General features: G+C 42.4%; 1 long non-coding RNA gene across 1 annotated transcript; it reads right to left on the bottom strand.

The window, feature by feature from the left end:
* Positions 1-3,156: 3,156 nt before the first annotated feature.
* Positions 3,157-24,313, bottom strand: LOC140495674 (uncharacterized). The gene is made up of 3 exons (XR_011964071.1): positions 24,216-24,313; positions 4,835-5,580; positions 3,157-3,339 (listed from the first exon to the last, which is right to left on the bottom strand). It is a non-coding gene; the product is annotated as an uncharacterized lncRNA (long non-coding RNA).
* Positions 24,314-25,617: the final 1,304 nt, after the last annotated feature.

Here is a 25,617-nt window from a genome sequence, read left to right as displayed (position 1 = left end):
TAATGAGCAATACTTATGAAAAAAAACTGCATTCAAAAGTGTTATGCTAATAATTGACTTCAATGGCATGATTCTGAGAGTGGAGGAATAAGTCATAGTCACCTTTTCACACTTGCAAAGTTTGTACATTATTGTTTTTTTTATGAGAGAAGCATTTCCCACAGCTTTTTGTATTGCCGAAGGAATTATGAGATCAAGTGTCCATCAACCCAACCCAAGAACTAATTGAATAGTCATCAATATGGAGAAATTTTAAACAGAAACTCCCAAGGTGAAATTTCATTCCATTGTTGAAACCAATCGACTATAATTATATTTTCTTTTTATTTACTAAAATGTTCCAAAAGAAATCAACACAGCTTCTTGTAAAGTTCCCAGGTGGTGTTAAAAGCCATGTTAACATTCTTGTACATTATTCATCTCCAAGATAGCATAAAAGTGTAATGGAAAATTAATATTTTATGAGTTCTGGTAATTGCTTGATATGTCAAATTAGGATCTGAGTCAAAGGTTAAAAGCATACCCAACGTACACACAGACTCCCAATTTTCAAGCAGTATACCTCACTTATGTATTGCAATCGATGGTAAGGCAAACATTTTTCCTGCAAGCAATAAACATTGTAAGAGGTTATTTATTACCATTCAACCAGGTCCAGTTTGTTTAGCTTCACTGAATATTTTGTTTCTTGTACACAATCAATTGGTAAAATGTTTTAACAGCGGAGTTGATGTTTTATTCAACACTTGAAATCCACCGACATTCATGGGTTTGAATGCTACTGTGATTATTGCTGTTTCAGACAAATAAAACAATAATGGTTGGTGGATGCATGAATAGCAAAACTGACTGAATTTTCCCAACCCCTAATGGACGGTGAGTGAGTTGGGAAAATGTGTCAAATCGCAAAAATAAATTCTTGACATCAAGGAAATTTTGCATCTAAGGGGACTATCGCTAGTGATGAGTAAGATGACTATTTGCATGTATCAATTTCTCATTATCATCTATTCTCACCTCAAAGTTTGCTGTTTTTCCAGGTACTGGACTCAGTGTGACAGCTTCCATCAGAATGGGTAACTAATGGCTTCAGTTCATCTTTTGTTCCTCCCAGTGATTCAGCTTGGCCAGCAGTCACTAATACCTCAGGGGACGTTCTGTGGGATTTGAGAATTGTCGGATCAGCCATGATTTCATTGAATGGCGGAGCAGACTCGATGGGCTGAATGGCCTACTTGTCAGGCAATCAATCCACGTAGTATTTTGTAAATTCCACTTTGGAAATAGAACCAGTCTGACTCAAGATTGGATACAGATAGACTCTAACCTCACACCTTTAAGGCATTGTCTGAGTTAACATATCACCTTTTGTTATAAAACCTTAAGTTATCTCGAGAAGGTGAATTAAAATTGTGGGCGGCAAGGTGGTACAGTGGTTAGCACTGCTGCCTCACAGCGCCAGAGACCTGGGTTCAATTCCCGCCTCAAACGACTGACTGTGTGGAGTTTGCACATTCTCCCCATGTCTGCGTGGGTTTCCTCCAGGTGCTCCGGTTTCCTCCCACAGTCCAAAGATGTGCAGGTCAGGTGAATTGGCCATGTTAAATTGCCTGTAGTGTTAGGTAAGGGGTAAATGTAGGGCTATTGGGTGGGTTGCGGGTCAGTGTGGACTTGTTGGGCCGAAGGGCCTGTTTCCACACTGTAATGTAATCTAAATCTAAAAGAAGTTCTGGGATTTACATATTACTGAACTGAAACCTGAATTCTGAAAAATGAAAGACTTAACAATCCAGTTTTGTTCAATATATCACTGTGTGACACTGTAATTGTTGCTATAAATTCTGTGTCCTATGATCTTATATTCCACAAACACCTGATGAAGGAGCAGCGCTCTGAAAGCTAGTGCTTCCAAATAAACGAAATCTGGTGTTATGTGATTTTATGTAACTTTGTCCACTCTAGTCCAACACCAGTTCCTCCACATCATGGCTACTTGTCATAGAATCATAGACTTTTACAGCACAGAAGGAGGCTATTCAACCAATTACATTTATATCAGCTACCAGATGGTCCAACTCTCTAGCATTAACTCCATAGCCCTGTTGTTGTTCGCCGAGCTGGGAATTTGTGTTGCAGACATTTCGTCCCCTGTCTAGGTGACATCCTTAGTGCTTAGGAGCCTCCTGTGAAGCGCTTCTGTGATCTTTCCTCCGGCATTTGTAGTGGTTTGAATCTGCCGCTTCCTGTTGTCAGTTCCAGCTGTCCATTGTAGTGGCCGGTATATTGGGTCCAGGTCGATGTGCTTATTGATTGAATCTGTAGATGAGTGCCATGCTTCTAGGAATTCCCTGGCTGTTCTCTGTTTGGCTTGTCCTATAATAGTAGTGTTGTCCCAGTCGAATTCATGTTGCTTGTCATCTGTTTGTGTGGCTATTAAGGATAGCTGGTCGTGTCATTTCGTGGCTAGTTGGTGTTCATGGATACGGATCGTTAACTGTCTTCCTGTTTGCCCTATGTAGTGTTTTCTGCAGTCCTTGCATGGGATTTTGTACACTATATTGGTTTTGCTCATGCTGGGTATCAGGTCCTTCATTCTGGTGAGTTGTTATCTGAGAGTGGCTGTTGGTTTGTGTGCTATTATGAGTCATAGTGGTCGCAGTAGTCTGGCTGTCAGTTCGGAAATGCTCTTGATGTATGGTAGTGTGGCTAGTCCTTTGGGTTGTAGCATGTCCTCGTTCCAAAGCCCTCTAAGTTAATCATTTTCAAATATATCTTGAGCTCTCTTTCGAAAGCTCCATTGGAATCTGCCTCCACCACTCTCCCAGTCAGCAGATTCCAAATCCTAACAACTCTCTCACCTTACTCCTAGCTGTCTTGCTGACCATCTTGAAATTGTGACCTTGAGTTACTGACATATTTCTGTTTCTCTGTCACATGATTTTATGGAGGTTGGAATCTGTAAAGCACAGAGCATATTATCCATTAAAGTTGCCTTTGGACATGCAAGAGCCTTGTCACATCACCATAGCACATCTCCAACCCCTTCGAACCTAGTTCTCCACTTCAAGGCTGCACTTTGGAGCACACCAATGTTGTTCAGTAAAATACTGTTACTAGGCCATTTGCACTTTGACAGAGTTAGTCACTCACCTCATACATCAGAGTGAGATCCATCTTTGCTCACTTTCTTTAGCGTTACACAGTCTGTGGCTGTTTAGAAGCGCACAGCATTTCTGACTTGTTGTACCTGGTTGCACTTTCCCACCTCATTCAGAGCTGACAGGCTCATAGTAATTCTAACTTGCCCTTTAGTGCCAGGCAGGTTGTCATGGTTGCAAGCTGTGATGAGTCAAAAGGACAGAAATGTTATTGCAGGGCATTGCATTACTTTAATGTCACACCTACAGCATGTGCTAGCAACCTACGCAGCAAATAAACTGCACGTGGTTCAACCAAGTGGTCATGTTTCACAGGACTCAGTGAAGGATGTTGCCAGGGTTGGAGGATCTGAGCTACAGGGAGAGGCTGAATAGGCTGGGGCTGATTTCCCTAGAGCATCGAAAGCTGAGGGGTGACCTTATAGAGGTTTACAAAATTATGAGGGGCATGGATAGGATAAATAGGCAAAGTCTTTTCCATGGGATCGGGGAGTCCAGAATTAGAGGGCATAGGTTTAGGGTGAGAGGGGAAAAATATAAAAGAGACCTAAGGGGTAACTTTTTCACGCAGAGGGTGGTACGTGTATGGAATGAGCTGCCAGAGGATGTGGTGGAGGCTGGTACAATTGCAATATTTAAGAGGCATTTGGATGGGTATATAAATAGGAAGGGTTTGGTGGGATATGGGCTGGGTGCTGGCAGGTGGGACTAGATTGTGTTGGCATATCTGGTCGGCATGGACGGGTTGGACCGAATGGTCTGTTTCCATGCTGTATATCTCTATGACTCTATAAGTCCTTGGGGTCTGTCGTCGTTCAGGGGAGCCCGCGACAGCCAGTCAAGGGCAGTGCCTGATCTCTGTGCAGCAGCATGAACATGAACAGTCAGCCACTCAGACAGGTCAGGGTCTGCGTTCTTTATGACTATTCTCCCGGGATTGGGCCACAATTACTTCCACAGGTTCAGTGTGACCATGTGAATGTTGGAGATGAGATGAAGACTTAAATGAAGGGAAAACTAAAAATGCTGGGAATCACAGTAGGTCATGGAGAGAAAGCAAGCTAACATTTTGAGTCTAGATGACTCTTCATCAGAGCTGACATGGTGTACAAGCAGTCATTGAAGAGTAAGATGCAGGTGAACTGGTGTCTAGAAGTTGTGCATTCAGATGAAGCTCTGCTTGGCAACAAGAAGTTCATTGAGTTATGGATTAGTGACCAGTTACCATATGTATTTGTGAACACTGGCGTGATTGTTTCTTAGTTTACTGAAGAGTTTTGGGCTGGGAACAAGCTCTACAGAAGTGAACAGATCCCTATCAGCAAAAAGAGTTGTGTCTTTCTGTTCTCTGGAATCCATTCTTAAGTAAGTGGTAATGGGATGTTCGGAAAGGCAAAACATAATCTATCAAAGTCAGTGCAGTTTTATGAAGGGTAATTTGCTAGACACCTTTGAGAATGTAACAAGCAAAGTGGATAATGGGGATTATATAGCTGTACAATATCTGTATTTCCAGAAGCCATTTGATAAAGTGCTGCACAGAATGCTTAATACACAAGTAAGATAAGACAGGATTAGATATAACACACTACATTACAGAGTGGCTCACCAATGGAAAGTTGGGATAAATGGCTCATTTTCTGTTTGGCAAGCTAACAGTCAGTTGGACAACATACCTGAATGCAGTTAGAGGGGTATCACAGGTTTTAGGCACTATGAGAGCTCCAGAATTCTTGGTATAGACTTATAAGGCATAGTACAGATGCTCAGAGATGGCGTTTACATTGATGGAATGGGATCCTTTGCGTCTGATGAACTCTGCGGGGTTATGATATGACTCTCTTGTTTCGATGAGTGTACAGCCTTTCATGGCCTGCCCTGGTGATAGGCTTGGGGGAGGCCAGCTGTACTGGCAAAGCCTCACGCCTGGTCTGCAGCACTGACCTTGCCATGGGGAAACAAGATGAAGCAGTGTGATCTGATACAACATACATCAATAACAGCCTCAATATGTTTGTGTGTCAAGAGCTGTGAGCCCCCAAATAGATCATTACATATGAATATATGCAGCTATCATCTTGATGGTCACCAGGATGGGATGGCAAGTCACTCCTTCAGGTCACAGGTCCCACTGTAGCCATTAGCATCTTATTACCACAGTGCTCCAGGTCAGCTGCAGTCTGTGCCAACACTGTGCCTCCTTCACCTTGATGCAATGACATCAAGGATGTTAGAGTCTGAGTCTCCTCTATTGCCTTTGCATCATGTGGAAACTGCTGGTCATCCACTGGAAGTTGACACTGGTCCTGGGTTTATTGGGATGTCTGTTGCTCCTCCATTTTTCTGTATTTCCATTGCACCAGACTAACAGAGATGATAAACCCTGTTACAGGTCGATCTACGGGTGTTGCTTCCAATGAACCTTTGTGGGGAATATAAAAATTAGATGTTAATATTTGCAGGTGGTTACAAATAGGCCCCTCTCTAACCCCCGGCAAGATTCTTGTCTTGCTGTTTGACACTTGGTTAGAGATTGGAAGGAATGGGCTTAGCACAGAAACAGGCCCTTTGGCCCACAATATTGTGCCGAACATGATGCTGAAAGTAAACTAATCCCTTCTGCTTGCCTTAGTCAATATCCCTCCATTCCTTGCATATTCATGTGCTTATTGAAAAGTCGCTGAAATGCCCCTATTGTATCTGCCTCAAATACCACCCCTGGCAGCGAGGTCCAGACGCCTACCACCCTCTGTGTAAAAAGCTTGTCCCTCACATCTCCTTTCAATTTTCTCCCTCTCACCTTAAATGCATGGACCCAGTCCTAGAATGTTCAATATTGAAAATCTCATCACAGCTAGTCTCAACCAATCTTTTCAACTTACTCTCGAATGCACACATTGTTCAGAGAAAATTCCACACCTTGTCTTCCTTAAATGAAAACCGAACAGGGATGTATGAAAGGGAGCAGATGATTCAGCTCCTCAACTCTAACTGCTATTCCATGAGGCAAAAGTGAGGACTGCAGATGCTGGAGATTAGAGTCGGAAGTAGGGTGCTTTTCCAGCACCACACTCTCGACTGCCATCCCATAAGCTGATAGCTGATATGTAACTGAATTCCATTTACCCATCTTGATTCCATAATCCTTAATGTTTTTGGCCAGACAAATTCTAACAACCTCAGGGTTGAAATTTCAACTGATCTACAACCACAACCCAGCCAAACCTCATCAGATTTTAAGGGGAGTGAGTTCCACAACTCTTTATCGAAATGCAGCACATCTTGACATCCCCCTGGTGTTGCAGGTCTGAGATCGATATAAGTTCAGGCACATTACTGTATAATGAAACAGGGATGCTGAAAACTGATGGAGGTTTGTCAGTAACTGCAGAAAAAGTGGGTGAGGGCTGGCAAACCGGCACAAGTCAACTTTGGTGGGAAATTCTAGTACATGCATGAACAGGATTTCCATCTCTTTTATGTCAGTGTTGCTATGTCAGAGCAGGAGCAGCATCAAAGGAAATTGCTTGTGCAAAGAACTCCCCTTATCATAATCTCAGGCTGTCTCCACAAACTTTAACCAAGAGACTTGCATTTCCATAGTGCCATCCATGATAACAGAATGGCTCAAAGTACTTTAGAGCAAGCCTGCATTTATTGCGACCATATACCATTGCAAAGTTGGAAGAAATGGGTCATTTTCTGTTTGGCAAGCTAACAGTCAGTTGGACAGTCAATTGGACAACATACCAGAATACAGTTAGAGAGGTATTATATCATTGCAAAGTGATATAATATTAACTGCTCATCTGTGTTTTCGACCATCAGTCCATAAGACACAGGAGAAGAATTAGGCGATTCACCCCATTGAATCTGTTCTGCTGTTCAATTACATCATTCCTACTTTGAAAATAGAACCAGTCTGACTCAAGACTGGGATACAGACAGACTCTAACCTCACACCTTTAAGACATTGTCTGAGCTGAGATGTCACTTTTTTTAATAAAACTTTAAGTTATCTCAGGAATGTGACTTGAAAGAAGTTCTGGGATTTACATATTCATGAATTAAAACCTGCAACCCCATTCTAAGTGATTAAAGACTTAACAGCAATCTAGGTTTGTTCAATATATCACATCAATTGTATGACACTTTGATCTTTTACCATAAATTCTGTGTCCTATGATCTTGCTCCACTAGCTACCTGAAAAAGGAGCAGTGCTCTGAAAGCTTGTATTTCCAAATACTACTGTTGGTCTATAACCTGGTGTTCTGTTATTTTTAAATTTGTCTACCTCAGTCCAACACTGGCACCTCTACATCACAATTACATCATGGCTAATTTGATAATCCTCAACTCCACTTTCCTGCCTTCATCCCCATAACCCTCAATTCCCTCACTGATTCAAAATCTGTCTATCTCAACTTTGAATACACTTACTGACTCAGCCTCACCAGCCCTCTGTGTTTTCTGGTTACAGGTACTTCCCAGGGTTTGCAGCCTACACCATGCATTTCCTGTGTACTCCCTTGATGGCTTGTAGGCAGAGAGCTTCTCTGCTGGGGACAGGAAACTCCAATTCACCTGCACTGTCCCTGACCTCTGAACCCGAGACCCCCGTCTCTTCTCCAATGTCTTATCCTGCAGCGGCACTGTGCACATGCAGGTGCTGATGTCATGATGCATGGAATGTGTTGATGGCAGCGATCCATTGCAGAGGTTTCTTACTGACATCATAACTTCATAGAATCCCTGCAGTGTGGAAGCGGCCATTCAGCCCATCAGGTTTACACTAATCCTCTGAAGAGCATCCCACCCAGACTACCCCCCTGCCCTATCCCTGCAATCTTCCATTTCCCATGGGTAATCCACCCTGTCTACACGTCCCTGGACACTATGGTACAATTCAGCATGGCCAATCCACCTGACCTGCACATCTTTGGACTATGGGAGGAAACCGAAGCACCCGGAGGAAATTCACGGAGACACGGGGAGAATGTGCAAACTCCATACCATAGCCTGAGGCTGGACTCAAATCCAGGTCACTGGAGCTGTGAGGTAGCAGTGCTAACCACTAAATCATCATACTGACATCACAAGCTTTAAAGAAACGTTTTAAAAGAGGAAAGTGAGATTTAAGAAGTTAATTCCAGAACTTGGTGCCAATGTAGCTGAAGCCACCATAATCTCTAGCAGAGCTCTTAAAATTGTAGATTTGCTAAAGGCCAGAATTGGAGGAGCACAGACATCTAGGAGAATTGCAAGCAATGAATTTTGAAGCAAAGTCACTGCTGTTCAAATGAATGTGTGGCAACATCATTTGCAGTGACAGTTCTGTTTAATGCTAAAGGCATGATATCGTTACCAGTGAACCCCGCTCCTGAACACCTTACTCATGCTGCCCCTGCTCTGTTCCATGATTATTGACAGCCTACAGAAAGGCTGAGAGCTCCATAATTAATGACCATTATAAATGCCTTCACTCAAAGCTGTTCCCTGGAACACATTTGTACAGGTTACAGATTTGGCAAGTCTCTCTTATTATGAGTTGCAATTTGACAAGCTGAGCATTAGAACAACTCTAATTTCAAACCAAGCGATGTCATAGAAAGGACTTGTATTTGTCAATCCATCTGATGAGGGATGAGGCTGGGGGATAGTGGAGGGGGATGGGGGTGGGGGTATGTGTGCCGAAAGGAGGAGGGGGAGAGATGGACAACTCTCCAATCCACATTCTTTTTCTCTGACCGTAGTCAACACTGCAAGCCAGAGCTTACAATTCACAACAAGAGGTTAAAAAGTGCATTTTTCTTTCTTCCTTATGAAAGGTTCTCATGGGGCAATATTGAGGGAAAGGAAACAAAGTACTCCCTGGCATCCTGACCAATACTTACTCCTCAATCAAACTCACCAAAACAGATTTTGCAACCTGCAATTTGACAGCTGTGCTTTCTACATTGCAATCGTAGCTACACTTTACAAAGTGCTTCATTGGTTGTGATGTGCTTTGGGACATTGTGAGATGTTGAAAGATGCAAGTGTGTAGAAGTCTTCCCATCTTTCTAACACAGCACTGAAACATGCATGGCTTATCAATTTGTCTCCTTTAAATTGAATGACATATGTCTCTCCCTGTCTCATTCTTAGCTGGATGCACTGCTCTGAGTTTATCACTAACCATATGAGGATGCAAAAGATTTTTGTCACAATCTATAGTGATAATTACCAAAACTCAAGGTTCGTTAGTTTACCCTGTAGTTACATAATGAAAGTGGCCTCCCTTTCCAATTTAAAGTTAGATTAGCGTAATTGGTTTTGAAATTATCAAAATTTAAATGTGAACTTAGAACATTGTAGGTGAATTTTAAGATGCTTTTATGTACAAAATAGTTAACTGATTCCTTTAATAACCTCTTCAAAAAGTGTTTTTAATTTGAAATGTATAAATAGGGTTAACTGCTTAAAAGATTGTTACTGAAATGCTAATAATTCAATTAGATTCTTTCTTTCACAAGACAAAATCAAATATTGTGCTGCATAGTACAAGCTGTATTCATTATTCAATCATTGAATGAAAGACTTTCAGCATCTGTTCATCAATTTGTTGCTTGGAATGTTACAAAGCAGATCTTTTTTATGTAACAGGATATTGAGTTGCACCAAAAGTTTATCAATCAGTAGTTCAGTAACACAAATTAGATGCAGACTGAGCAGTTGTTTCAATCCCTTATCTGAGCTACAGTGGACATTTTTCTGGAGGTTGGAAGACATGCTATAATTAGTCTCAACAATCTAAAGTTATTAGACTTCACCTAAGGTTCTCACTTACACAATAATTATCCAATAATTAACACATGCTGGAAAACTCAGCAGGTCTGACAGCATGCATGGGGAGGGAAACAGAGCTAACATTTTGACTCTGCAATAATTCTTCTTCAGAACTGCTGCCAGACCTGCTGAGTTTCTGTAGAAACGGAAAGAACTGTGGATGCGATAAATCAGGAACAACAACAAAAGTTGCTGGGAAGGCTCAGCAGGTCTGGCAGCTTCTGTGCAGAAAAGTCAGAGTTAATGTTTCAGGTCCAGTGACCCTACCTCAGAACAGGAAGGGTCACCAGAACTGAAATGTTAACTGATTTCTCTACATAGGTGCCTCAAACCTGCTGAGCTTTTCCAGCAACTCCTGCTTTTGCTGTTGAGTTGCTGTGTTTGTTTCAGGTTTTCAGAAACTGCAGTTTTTTGCCATCATTCATTGTTGCCCTGTTGGCTACATATATTGGACTACATCCCTGTATAATTAGCTATCATTATGCTTTACTTTCTTTTCATTTACTTCTTCCATGGAGCATTTATATGCACAATGTTTTATTTTATTTGTTCGTGAAATGGCACTCATCTGGCTGTTGCAAAAGGAGTTCCAGGATTTCAATGTAGTGACACTGATAGAACTGTGATACAGTTGCAAGTCAGAATAGTGAGTGGCTTGAGGGGTAGATGGTAGTGTTTGCATGTATCTGCTTCCTTTGGTCTTCTAAGTGGTAGTATTCACTGGTTGGGACGATGTTGCCAGAGGAACCTTGTTGTGTTGCAGCAATCCTGTAGATGATATTTACTGCAGTTACTGTACCTTACTGGTGAACGGAGTAGATGTTGAAGATTGGTAGATGTGGTGCCAATCAAGTGGACTGATTTGTCTTGGAATGTTTCAAGCTTCTTAATTATTGTTGGGCCAGCACTCATTCAGGCAAGTGGGGAGTATTCTATCACATTCTTGACTTTGAATAGAATCTCAACAGTACAGAAAGAGTGCCATCAAATATGCACTAACCCTCCAAAGATATTCCCACCCAGCCTATCCCCATAACCCACTCCATTTCACATGGCTCATCCGCCTGACCTGCACACAGGAGGAAACAGGAGCACTTGGAGGAACCCCCTCAGAAACAGGGAGAACATGCCAGCTTCACACAGACAGTCTCCTGAGACTGAAATCAGATCTAGGTCCCTGGCACTGTGAGGCAGCAGTGCTCATCACTGAGCCACTCTGCTGCTCTTGTGCCTCAGAAATGGTGGACTGACTTTATGGAGCCTGGAGCTGAGTTGCTTTAACAGAATTTGCAGCTTTAGATCTGCTGGTGCAGCAACAACACTTATATGGCCGGTTCAGTTCAATTTCTGGTTAATAGTCACCCTCAGGCTGTTGATAGTGGTAGATCAGTGATGATGATGTCATTGAATGTCAAGAAATGATGGTTAGCTTCTCTCTTGTTGGAGATAGTTCTTGCTTAATACTTGTGTGGTGTGAAAACGCTACTTGGCACTTATCATTCCAATGCCCAGGTCTTGCCACATGGCAGCACACACAGCTTCTGTATCTGAGGAGTCACAAAATGGTGCTGAACGTTGTGCAATCATCAATGAACATCCCCACTGCTGATCTTATAATGGAGGGAAAGTCATTGATGAACTTGCACAGATACTACCCTGAGGAACACCTGCAGTTGAGCCTCAAGGGTTAGGATGACTTACCTAACGATTATAACCACCTTTATTTGTGCCAAGCCAAATGTGTCACATTGCATATTGATCATTTCAAAATACAAATAGAGGTGAAATTTTGTTCTCAATGCCTTTATTGCTCTTTGAGAATTAAAGAAACATCTTAAGAGCTATTTTCAAGATCTGGTTGCCTCTTCCACACCCTAAGGTAGAAACCTTAGAATGTTATTTGCTTCACAGGTGCCTCAGAAGCTCTTATTGGACAAAGTGGAACTATTGAGGCAGGTAGATCTTCCATTTCCAAAGAAGGACAGACTTCTATAACTGTATTTTTTTCCACTTATCCCAGCTAAACTCAGAAAATGATTGTAGTAAAAGTGATGCAATAGAAGCAGGTATTTTGGCTTCCTCATGTCCCAGCTGAATATCACATATCTCTCCAAACAGCCTAACAAATACAATTGTAACTCTGCCAATGACAAAGAACCCAACTTGCCAGTATTCCACTGATCACAGTGTACATCTGTCAATCCTGAGATGTGAGTGAGAGATTGAGCCTCAAATAACTTGAGAAAGGCAACAGCATCATATCATCAATTCTCTAGCCTGTGAACTTTTCATGTGGAGTCACTCACTGAGTTTACACACGTCACTTGTCACTGTGCAAGTAACAAGTTCTTCACCTGCAGTAGGATTAGGGTCAGGGTTATGATTATTTCGGTGGAGTGACAACTTGTTTGACTTGTTGAAATGCCCTGTGAATTCATGGGATTGGCAAGTTTCCCCATATATTTTTCCAAGGTCTCTTCTCACGATTGCGTATGCTGAGAAAGACTGGGAGTGGCCTCAAAGTAAACCCTGATTATACCAAGATTGTCAATTCACAAGAAGAGACTTTTTTTTAAAGTAAAACCATCCAGAGGCCCAGCTAAAGAAGTCTCCTTCAATTATTTGCCATACATCTAATACACCAAACAATTCCTCAGTTAGGGTAACTCCTCTGCAAGACACGATCATGTCCTCACAGCTAGCAAGCATTCCATCTTAACACACTTTGGCACTCTGCAGAAAGACACATCTTCCGTAATTACACCGGCACCCTCCTCACCTCTTCCTCCGCTACATTGATGACTGCATTGGCGCCACCTCGTGCTCCCGTGAGGAGGTTGAGCAATTCATCAACTTCACCAACACATTCCACCCTGACCTTAAATTTACCTGGACTATCTCTGACACCTCGCTCCCCTTCCTGGACCTCTCCATCTCCATTAGTGACGACCGACTTGACACTGACATTTTTTACAAACCCACTGACTCCCATAGCTACCTGGATTACACCTCTTCCCACCCAATCTCTTGCAAAAATGCCATCCCGTATTCCCAATTTCTCCGCCTCCGCCGTATCTGTTCCCAGGAGGACCAGTTCCACCATAGGACACACCAGATGGCCTCCTTCTTTAGAGACCGCAATTTCCCTTCCCACGTGGTTAAAGATGCCCTCCAACGCATCTCGTCCACATCCCGCACCTCCGCCCTCAGACCCCACCCCTCCAACCGTAACAAGGACAGAACGCCCCTGGTGCTCACCTTCCACCCTACCAACCTTCGCATCAACCAAATCATCCGTCGGCATTTCTGCCACCTCCAAAAAGACCCCACCACCAGGGATATATTTCCCTCCCCACCCCTTTCCGCCTTCCGCAAAGACCGTTCCCTCCGTGACTACCTGGTCAGGTCCACACCCCCCTACGACCCACCCTCCCATTCTGGCACTTTCCCCTGCCACCGCAGGAACTGTAAAACCTGTGCCCACACCTCCTCCCTCACCTCTATCCAAGGCCCTAAAGGAGCCTTCCACATCCATCAAAGTTTCACCTGCACATCCACCAATATCATTTATTGTATCCGTTGCTCCCGATGTGGTCTCCTCTACATTGGGGAGACTGGGCGCCTCCTAGCAGAGCGCTTTAGGGAACATCTCCGAGACACCCGCACCAATCAACCAAACCGCCCCGTGGCCCAACATTTCAACTCCCCCTCCCACTCTGCCGAGGACATGGAGGTCCTGGGCCTCCTTCACCGCCGCTCCCTCACCACCAGACGACTGGAGGAAGAACGCCTCATCTTCCGCCTCGGAACACTTCAACCCCAGGGCATCAATGTGGACTTCAACAGCTTCCTCATTTCCCCTTCCCCCACCTCATCCTAGTTTCAAACTTGCAGCTCAGTTACTAACTCCTTGACTTGTCCGACCTGCCTATCTTCTTTTCCACCTATTCACTCCACCCTCTCCTCCTTGACCTATCACCTTCATCTCCTCCCCCACTCACCCATTGTACTCTGTGCTACTCTCTCCCCACCCCCACCCTCCTCTAGCTTATCTCTCCATGCTTCAGGCTCACTGCCTTTATTCCTGATGAAGGGCTTTTGCCCGAAACGTTGATTTCGCTGCTCGTTGGATGCTGCCTGAACTGCTGTGCTCTTCCAGCACCACTAATCCAGAGAAAGACACATCTGTCAAGACTGAAAACTGCAATTTCTGATCATTTTCTTTCATTGAAACATCTCCTCGGGGATAAATACATTTTCACCTCAGCAATTAGTCTGCTCTTATAGAATCACAGAGTCATAGAATCATATTGCATGGAAACTGACCCTTCAGTCCAATCAGCCCATGCTGAACATAATTCCAAACTGAACTACTCTCACCTGCCTTCTCTTGGCCCATATCCCTCCAAACCTTTCCTAGACATGGACTTATCCACATATCTTTTAAACATTATAACTCTACCCTCATCCATCACTTCCTCAGGAAGTTCATTCCACATTTGAGCCATCCTCTGTGTAAAACATTTGCCCCTCATGGCTATTTTAAATCTTTCTCCTCTTCTGCTAAAAATGTGCCCCTTCATATTGAAATCCCCCATCCTAGGGAAAAGACAGCTACCATTAACTCTATTCATTATTTTATAAACTTCTATAAGGTTGCCTTTCAACTTCCTACGCTCCAGCGAAAAAAAATCCCAGTTTATCCAGTCTTTCTGTATAACTCAAACCTTCCATACCCGGCAACATCCTGGTGAATCTTTTCTGAACTCTGTCCTGCTTAATAATATCCTTCCTATAACAGGGAAACCAGAATGGGACACAGCACTCCAGAAGAGACCTCACTCATGTCCTGTACTACATCAATGTGGGAAGGAACAGCGCTCCAAAAGCTTGTGATTTCAAATAAACCTGTTGGACTATAACCTGATGTTATGTGACTTCTAACCTTGTTGCAAAATATTGCATATCAGCGACTAACTCGTAACTCAGTCACCACTCAGTTATCAGGTTGTCGGGACATGTCCTGTTACTGAGATTTGAGCCTTTAGAGCTGACACTGCAGTGTAGTACAACTGGCCCATTCCACTGTCAGTCATGGTCCAATGGCCCTTTCAGAAGAATATAAATTATTCCACAAAGCAATTTAGTGGAAGATATGTGGAGTACTTTCTGGTCTCTGATATTTAGTTTTCACCTGAGATCACATCAACAGATACTCTGCTCATTATCATGTTGCTATCTGGCGGAGCTTCCTGTGTACAATTTTAGATTAGATTAGATTAGATTAGATACAGTGTGGAAACAGGCCCTTCAGCCCAACAAGTCCACACTGACCTGCCAAAAAGCAATCCACCCAGACCCATTCCCCTACATTTACCTTTTCACCTAACACTACGGGCGATTTAGCATGGCCAATTCACCTGACCTGCACACCTTTGGACTGTGGGAGGAAACCGAAGCACCCGGAGGAAACCCACGCAGACGTGACAACATTACTGCACTTCTAAAGTATGCACTTGACTTGCCTTGAGGTTCTGAAAGATGCACAATCCTCTTTCTTCTTTCCTTCCTGTCTAACAACACCAACATTTACAGGTACTAGGAAGGAGTGTGCTTACTGAAACTCTGCTTACAAACACCAAGTGCAGCAAATACTCTTGGCCCAACTCTATTTCCTCCTTGAAAGCTTGAAACTAGGTCAGTGCTCTATCCACAAGAGGCAATGGAAAACTTCCCCCCACAACATGGTTACTTCAGATGAAGAAAACAAGTCCTAAGATCATTCCGAGTTAATGTCTTTGACAGAAATACTTTATTTTATATCTGAAGAGATCTTGTTTTCTGACATAGACCATTTTCTTCATCCTTTAACTCGAACATCTTTATGTAAGAATTGAAAGCCCACTATCCAGCTTGCTGCTTGTATCCCAAAAGTTAAGGTACATCTGAATCCGAAATGTTAAACTTTGACAGTTAGCTGCTATTAACTCATTGCCATCTTTCAACAATTTCCATTCTGAACCTAAAGTGGAAATAAAACATTTGTTATTTCAGCCCCAGATGTGGATAAACATCATAACCAATTGATCCTCCAATATTGTCAGTTTCAGGTGTGTGTTTTAATCAAATGCACTTCCTCATTGACAATCTTCCTGATCCATGACAAGTAGATGTGAGCTGCTCATTGGATTAGCAAGAACCTGTACGGGTATTTGTCTTTTGTGTCGACATCAACAAATTTAAATTGGAAACTGAAGAGGGAAGTAAAGAAAAATCAGAAAGAATTGCATTAATGACCCATCATATTCAGTTCGACTTGACTCATCAGAAAAGAATGGCAGATAGGGCATCAATCAGGAATCCAATGTGGAAATTGTCTGCATTGTGTTATTGTCCACATCTGATTTCATTTCCTTATCATGGAGTCATAGAGCTGTACAACATGGAATCAGACCCTTCAGTCCAACTCGTCCATGCTGACCAGATATCCGAGATTCATCCAGTCCCATTTGCCAGCATTTGGCCCATATGCCTCTAAACCCTTCCTATTCATGTACCTATCCAGATGTCTTTTAAATGGTGTAATTGTACTGGCCTCCACCATTTCCTCTGGCAGCTCATTCTATATATGCACCACCGTCTGCATGAAAAAGTTGCCCCTTAGGTTATGTCTTTTCCCTCTCCCCTTAAACCTGTGCCCTCTAGTTTTGGACTCCCCTACCTCGGGGAAAAGACCATGACTATTTACCCTATCCATGCTCCTCATGATTTTATAAACCTCTATAAGGTCACCCCTGAGTCTCCAGAGAAAACAGCCCCAGTTAATCAGCCTCTCCCTATAGTTCACACCCTCCAACCCTGGTGTTATGGGCTATGCCAGACCACTCAAAACATTCTTAAGCAGGCGGTTGGTGAGTAGCTTCTATTCTCACCAACCACCCCACAAAAATATATCATTATAACATCTTCAGAATGAAAATAGTGGAGCTTAATTCATCCCAATTGTAGCTAAGATCATGAGGCATAAGCCACAGGCAAAAAGATTTCTTTTAGTCCTCCTTCAGATGTGTCACACTATTGATCTGTATCCTTACCAATGTCAAAGCATATTGGTGAGGCTGCTTCAGAGATGTCTCCTTGACCTTATCCAGATACTTCTCATGGTCACTGATGAACTCTTGTTCTTTCTTTAGTAGCTCACAGAGAAGGACATTTCATGCCAAAAGCTTCAAACTAAGTTGATGCAGGCAGGTCCAATGAAACTTGGATTATTTTTTGTTGATCAATGGCAGGAATCATGGTCATCATTCCATTAGTTTCCACTGATTTCACCTTCATTCACCCAAAACTGCTGACTGGAATTTTAAAAAAAAGTCTTTAAGCTTCATTTCATCTGACTGTTTTCATTGTGTTCAACTATGCCTTCTGTTTATAATCTTGGTTGTTTGCTTCTCCAATGGACTTTGATATTGACATCAAAACTATGATTCCTTTCATAGATTTTTAACATTTTTGTTTCGCCTTCACTGAATTTGTCAGGGTCTGAATGTATTTCAAAAGGCTACCACAGTCCTCTGTATCTTTCACACAAACAGCAAATTCAATCTGTTATAGCCTACCATCTTTCTAACAGTTAGGTTTCACTTTCATCCAGTTTGAGTAGTAATCATGTTTTGGAGCTATGTCAACTGGCACTAGATGAGTGCACAGACTCACTTCACCATTCTCTATCATCATCAGTACCTCAAAACAGATCGACTCGTTCGGGATGTCAACTGGTGCAATAGTTTTTAAACAAACAACCTCACTAAGACACACTTCTGAAGCTTGCCCAGCATTTGAAAAGCTGAAAAATGCATTCTAACTCAGTTTCTGTTTTGATAACAAATCATCTTGTTGTTATATCTTGATTTCAAAAGCCATCAAATGTTATAAAGCCCTCTTAAAAGAAACAACATGCAATTGCAAAGAGCTTTCCACATCCTTGGGCATTCAGATAAGTACCTTTATTTATAGCATGATGAATGCCACATTTATCGTGGTAAATGCTCAGGTCTTGTTGCATTCAGATGGGACTCTATAATATCTGAGGAATCGCGATTAGTGATGCTGTCTGTATTGTCACTTTACTAAACAACTCTGATGGAACAAAGTAAAATTAAAATCGTGAGGTTTCCTACCAAGCTTAAAAAAAGTCCAAATTCTTCCATCTGAAAATTGATGTACGACACTAAATACTTCTTTGCAAATTCTCCCAATGTAAACAAAAATCCATTAGTTCTTGGAGGTTATCTCTCTCAAACTGTTTTAAAAGAAATCACCATGGCTACAAGAAATTGTTAGAAGTTAATTATTAAACTCTTTCAGGCTCACAGAAAATCCATATATCACGAGCTCACAAAGCCACCAGAGATGCCAAGAGGCAGTATCAGACCAAGTTTGAGGCCCAAACTAACTATATAGACACGCATCACCTGTGGCAAGGCCAACACACCATAACAGGATCCAAAATGAAGCAGAGCAAGATAGCAGGCAGAGACACATCTCTCCTTGACATGCTGAATGTTTTTTTGCTTGGTTTGAGCAGAATTCCAGTGGTGCTGCCCTGACAGCTCGGACGCACTTGCAGACATCAGATCGCACTTCCTGAGAGTCAAACCAAGGAAAGCGACAGTCCTGGATGGAGTCCCAGGCTACGCACTTAGATCCCAATGTGGACCAGCTGGTAGAGGTATTCCCTGACATATTCTGCAACATCTCCCTCCTCCAAGCCAAAGTCCTACCTGCCTCAAGAAGACCACTGCCATCCCCGTACCAAAGAAAGCACATGGAATGTACTTTAATGACAACTGCCCAGTGGCTCTGTACTCCACAATCATGAATTGCTTTAAGACTGATCATGACCCACATCAACTCCAGTCTACCATCCTGCCTCAATCTCCTATAATTTGCCTACTGACGTAACAGGTCCACAGCGGATGCCATTTCCCTCACCTGCACTCATCCCTGGAATATCTGGATAACAAGGACACCTATGTTAGACTCCTGCTCATCAACTACAGCTCAGCCTCTCGACTGATCTCAAAACTCTGAGACCTAGGTCTCGGATCTGCCCTCTGCAACTGCATCCTCCGCTTTCTGACCCACAGACAGCAATCAGTGAAGACAGACAACAATAACACTCAATACTGGAGCTCCTCCCTAAGGATGTGTTCTCAGCCCCATACTATACTCCCTGTACACCCACAACTGTGTTGCCAAATTCTGAATGAATGCCATCTACCAGTTTGCAGATGACACCACAGTGGTAGGACGGATTTCTAACAACAATGAGTCAGAATACAGGAAGGCTTAGTGTCGTGGTACAGTGAGAACAACCTCTCTCTCGCTGTCGGCAAAACTAAAGAATTGATCGTTGACTTCAGGAAGAAAGGAGGGGAACACGTCCCCATCTGCATCAACCGAGCGGATGTTGAGAGAGGGGAGAGCATCAAATTTCTCGGAGTGATGATAACCAACAACCCCTTATCCTGGACCTCCCACACAGATGCGACAGTCAAGAATGCACAATAACACCTCTTCTTCCTCATGTAGCTCAGGAAATTTGGTATGTCCGTAGGGACCCTCACCAACTTTTACAGGTGCACCATAGAAAGCATACTGTCTGGGTACATAACAGTCTAGTACGGCAACTGCGCTGCCCAGGACCATAAGAAACTACAGAAGGTTGAGTGCATAGCTCAGACCACCATGCCAACCTCCCATCCATGGACTCTATTTACAAGGCTCATTGCCATGGAAAGGCTGCCAACATCATCAAAGACCCCTCCCAACCCAGTAGTGCTCCTATAGTCTCCTGTAGCCTCTTCCATCAGGCTATAAGGAACAGAAGCTTGAACACATGCACCACCAGCTTCAGGAACAGCTTCTTCCCGGCTGTTATTAGACTGCTGAATGGACTCTCTAAATTCAAGTAATGTTGATCTTGTAAATGTTGCTCTTGCTTTGTGCACCTCCTATGCAGTGTAACCTGTACACCTCCCTCTATCTAAGCACCCTATGATCTGTGTATCCTTGTCCACTATGATCTGCCTGTACTGCTCACAAACAAAGCTTTTCACTGTACTTAGGTACACGTGGCAATAAATCAAATCAAGTCAAACTCAAAAATCCTAAAGTAAATGATATTAAATTAAAAACAGTACAGACATCCAAAATCACATCAGAAATTGACCTTTGATCAAAAAACAATACAGCTACAAGTGCAGGTCAGAAGTTGGAAATACTGCACTGAATGAAGCACAAGTGATAATTGCAGAAGAATATTTTCCATTTCCCTAGGTGGGAGCAGTTCCAAAGGACTCACAAAACTTATCAGAAAACAAGTCAAAGCAACTGACACAATTAGCATCCATTCACCACTAATATTCACTCCATCCTTCATTGATGCTTCATGGCAATAGGGTGTGGATTCTACAAGACGCACTGCAGCAATTCTCCAAGGTGCTTTCAACAGCACCTGAGACCATAAGACCATAAGACATAGGAGCAGAGGTTCGGCCATTCAGCCCATCGAGTCTACTCCACCATTCAATCATGGCTAATACATTTCTCATCATCATTCTCTCACCTTCTCCCCATAACCCTTGAACCCCTTGACAATCAAGAACTTATCTATCTCTGTCTTAAATACTCACAATGACCTGGCCTTCACAGCCTTCTGTGGCAGTGAATTGCACTGTCCCCAAGAAGGTTAAAGGTGCTAAATGCATGGGAATACCCACCACCTGCAACATCCAACTCCAAACTACAAACTATCCACTCTTGCTGGATCAAATACTGGAACTCCCTTCCCAACAGCACTGAGGACATACTGACATCAGATGGACTATCGCAGCTCATGTAAGGGGCTCACCACCACCTTCTCTCAGACAGCAAAAGGTGGGTAATAAATGTGGTCTTTCCAGTAATATTCACATCACATGAAAGAATAAAAACAGGTGTGAGCTTCCTGCAGTAACAATCATAGACAGCCTAAGGTGTTCATTGTCAGTTGCATTATGTCAAGGAAGACCCATATGGCAATACCCTGAGGTGTATGAGTGTGCTGCAATGCAATGTGGTGTGGCAATGCTTGAACAATTATCCAACAACTTCGTTTGTCAGAATGTCAAGGGAGTGAGTGTCAGGTTCTTGTTCTTATACACCCCTACTTGTAAGAACATAAAGAAAACAAAGAACAAAACTAGGCCACACAGTTCTTTGAGCCTGCACCACCATTCAATATGATCATGGCTGATCATGCAGTCTCAGTATCCCACTCCCACTTTCTCTCCAGACTCCTTAATCCCTTTAGCAACAAGGGACATGCCCAGCTCCCTCTTGAATATATCTAATGAACTGGCCCCAACAGCTTCCTGTGGGAGAGAATTCTGTGTGAAGACATTCTTCCTCAGCTTAGTCCTGATGGCTTACCCGTTATTCTTAGGCTGGCCATCAAGAATCTCCCTACCTCTGTCTTAAAAACATTTAAAGATCCTGCATCCACTGGCTTTTGAGGAAGGGAATTTCGAAGATTCACAATCCTCTGTGAGAATGTTTTCTCCTCATCTCTGTCTTAATAGCGCAATCCCTTATTTTTAAACTTTGACCCCTGGTTGTAAATTCTTTTACAAGAGGGAAAGATCCTTTCAGGTCATGTCTCTGCAGGATCATAATTTCCTCAATTGAATGACCTCTGACTCTTCTAAACCGAATAGGATACAGGCCTAACCTGTTCAGCCTGTCCTCCTAAAGCAATTCACTCATTCTGGGTATTAGTCTAGTAAACCTTCTCTGGATCATTGCCAATGCATTAACACCTTTGCCCCAAGTAGGGTGACCAGTACAGTCCACAATACTGTACACTCTATTAGCTTTCTTAATTACTTATTATACTTGCATACTAACATTCCATGATTCATGAACTTGGATGTCCAGATCTCTCTCTATCTCAGACTCTGCAACATCTCACCATTTTCATAATATACTTCTTCCCTATTCTTTCTGCCAAAGATCGAAGATCCATTCAAGATGGCAGCGGCGGAGTTGGCAGCACCTGGGTTCCTGAGCAGGGAGGCTTGTCCACTCTGTCTATTCTTCTTTCCTTTTCTCCTTTTCTCATCTTTTTCCTTTTAGTTTTTGATTCTAGGGAGAACTCGATGGTGGCAATATCGGCAGAGATGGTATCGACAAGGAAAGTGGAAGGTGGTAGGAAAGTGGCTCTGCCTGGGTCTGGAGTGGACTCTAGCAGATAGCGGTGAGGCGGCCCATGAGCCCACATCGGCTGCTATATCGGTGGAACACTGGCGAGGTAGACCCACCCCTGAAAGGTGGTGCCTGGGGAGACCAGACTTTGACATTGGTTGGATACAGCGCTGGTGGCAGAAAAGTGGTGGTGGAAGGATTAGGGAATTTCTTTAAGTGATGTCCTTTTCCAAATTATTCCTAAACTATTCAAAATGGTGTCAGGTCATTGTGACAATGAAGCTTTTCACTGTATTTTACTGTATTTTGCACTATAAAATATATGTGACAATTTCACAGTTTCCCACATAGCACTCCATTTGACAGAGCCTTTCCCACTTACGTAATCTATCCATACTCCATTATGGGCTTCTTATATCCTCTTCACAACTCACTGTCAAAAATTGTCTATCATTGTAAGACCATCAGAAACAGGAACAGGAATAGACTGTTCAGCCTTTTGTGGTGAAAGTGAGGACTGCAAATGCTGGAGATCAGAGTCAAGATTAGTGTGATGCTAGAAAAGCACAGCAGGTCAGGCAACATCCGTGAAGCAGGAAAATCGACATTTAAGGCAAAAGCCCTTCATCAGGAATCAGCTCTTTTTGAGCTTGTTCAATCGTTCAATAGGATCATGGCTGATCCAACATTCCTCACATCCAATTTCCTGCCCTTTTCCCACAATCTTTGATTCTTGGACTGATAAGAATCTATCTCTGTCTCCAATATACACAAGAATTCTGCCCCGCAGTTGTGTCATAAATAACCTCTAAATAACTCAAACTCCTTGCTGTCCTGTGTATTTGACCAAGTATTGAGTACGCAGTAAAGCAGGATTCATTCAACACACATTGATTTTTATTCTTTTGCGAGTTAAAGCAGCATGTGCAAGGTCAACATTAATGGCACATCAGAATCAAAAAGTGTGGCGTTGGAAAAGCACATCCTCAAATGCAATCGAGGATAAGGTGCTGACCTGCTTTCTTGAATCACTGGGTTCATGTGGTGTGTCAGGGATAAGGCCAGACTCCCTCAAAATAGTTTAAGAAGGTAGCCAAGACATTAACCTTTTTCTTATTTTAAAGGTAGATGTGAAGTGGGTGTTCCAGGTATGATGCAACTGGTTCAGACCACTAAACATTAAGCAAAACAGAATTTATTTAAACACTATGGTTGAAATAGGAACAAAAGAAAGCTGAAAAGTTAAAAATCACACAACACCAGGTTATAGTCCAACAGGTTTAATTGGAAGCACACAAGCTTTCGGAGTGCCACTCCTTCATCAGGTGATAGTGGAGGACACAATTGTAAGACACAGAATTTATAGCAAACATTTATAGTGTGATGTAACTGAAATTATACATTGAAAAACACCTTGATTTTTTTGTTGAGTCTTTCATCTGTTCGAATACCATGATAGTTTCACTTCCTTCATGTGTGAATCACAAAACTAAATGTAAAAGTTGCATTCTCAGGTTAACTGTAACAATTGGTGTTAGCTAGACAAAATGTTGAAGGTGTTAGCCCCCTGTGTTCTCTGTCTGTGCCATGATGTTTAGATTGATTCTAATCTAAAAAGTGAGATAACAGAGTTTTACATGAATTCATGCAGATTTTGAGCAAAGTATAATGTAACTCTGCAGATAACTCTGTTATCTCACATTTTAGATTAGAATCAATCTAAACATCATAGCTCCGAAAGCTAGTGTGGTTCCAATTAAACCTGTTAGACTATAATTTGGTGTTGTGTGATTTTTAACTTTGTACAACCCCAGTCCAAGACTGGCATCCCCAAATCAAAGAAAGCTAGATTCAGAAAAACTTAATCACTGGAAAACTTAACCAACCTGATACGTAACCATTACTAATTAACTGGTCCCGTACACTAACATCCCTTAAACACGTCACTTGGCAAAAAGGCAAATTCAAACACAGATTCTTACAGACAGGCAGGAACATCCAAAGAGAGATTTCAAAGAAATTCAGACGAATCCTTTACTGAAGTTTGCAACACTTCTGGACTCCAAACTCTTGTGACTGCTACTGCAAAAAGCAACTGGAAAATACCTGAACTGGAAGAACTGACCACTCCCCTTCCATTGTTAACCCATTAAACTCCCTAGACTCCTCAGCACCTCTGCCTTTATGACCTGTCTTACAAAATTTAAGGTCAAAAAAACCTTTTAAAAGTGACAGCATTGTCACAGGTGTTAAATGCTGTTCAGAAGGAATATCCAGGATTTTGTCCCAGCAACAGTAATGGAATGGCTTGTCGCCAGTGAGAATTAGAATTCAGACCCAGTAGTGCTCAACTGGGTAGGGATTGGTTAGACCATAGTTAGCCGATGCTGGCTGCATTCAGGACAAGTCAGGAAGGAAAAAGAACCATTAAACATGTACTAAGTCCCTGTTTACAATCATAAAATGAATGTATGCCTATTTCAGCTTCATGCCATTGATAACGGATATTGTCGTGAAGACTTGTTTTATTTTCAATAATGATTCCTCATCCCCAGCTGGGAATATTAATTAAATTATTAAGAATAAGTGTTTTTTTTAAAAATGCTACTAAAAGTGGTGAACTTCCAGCTTCAGTTGTTAATCATCTTATCCAAACCACAAAAAGCTCCTTTGATTAGGATTTGATACATTTACTGCCTACTTTGGTAACATGTGAAAACATCTTGGTGTCAAATACGGAATCCCTTACCACATTTTCGTTTTCATTTATTTTACTATTTATTTCTTAAACCTCTCACTTCCTCAGCTGTATCCATCAAGGTAAAAGCCATTGCTCAAGGTGCAGCACACTTACCTGTGACTCAGGTTCTGGGTTCTTCAAAACGGCAAAGAGAAAAAATCCAGCATGAAAAATGTGACGATTCTGTCACTCTAAGAGGTTATTCTGCCCTGTTATTTTTTGAAGGGAGGTTGTAAGGCAGACGTGAAGGTCTGTCTCGATGAACAAAAACAATTTGTGAAACCTTGTTTTTTTTTAAATTGGAACAATAGAAGCAGCCTTGGGGATGCGACCAGTTCTCACAGACCAGGCTTTCTAGTGTTTTATAAGATTTAGGATTACTTTTAAGCAGAAGCTATTAGGGTCTCAAGAGAGTTGGAGGCTTCACTGGATATCTCCTGGCTGCTACTTTCTCTGAATTTTCTCCTCATGATTATTCCTCCTGGATTGGAGAACTGCATGTGAGAATCTCTGTCTGAATTTGCCTTAATGCCAAGGGGTGCATTTATGGGATGTTACTATATTGGAACAGTTAATTAGTAATAGATACTGTATTCCTGATGAAGTGCTTTTGCCCGATACAACGATTTTACTGCTCCTTGGAT

The sequence above is a fragment of the Chiloscyllium punctatum genome, chromosome 25, assembly GCF_047496795.1.
Source record: "Chiloscyllium punctatum isolate Juve2018m chromosome 25, sChiPun1.3, whole genome shotgun sequence".
NCBI lineage: Eukaryota > Metazoa > Chordata > Chondrichthyes > Orectolobiformes > Hemiscylliidae > Chiloscyllium > Chiloscyllium punctatum.
Note: the sequence above shows the minus strand (reverse complement) of the source record. Positions and strands in the feature narration are given on the sequence as shown.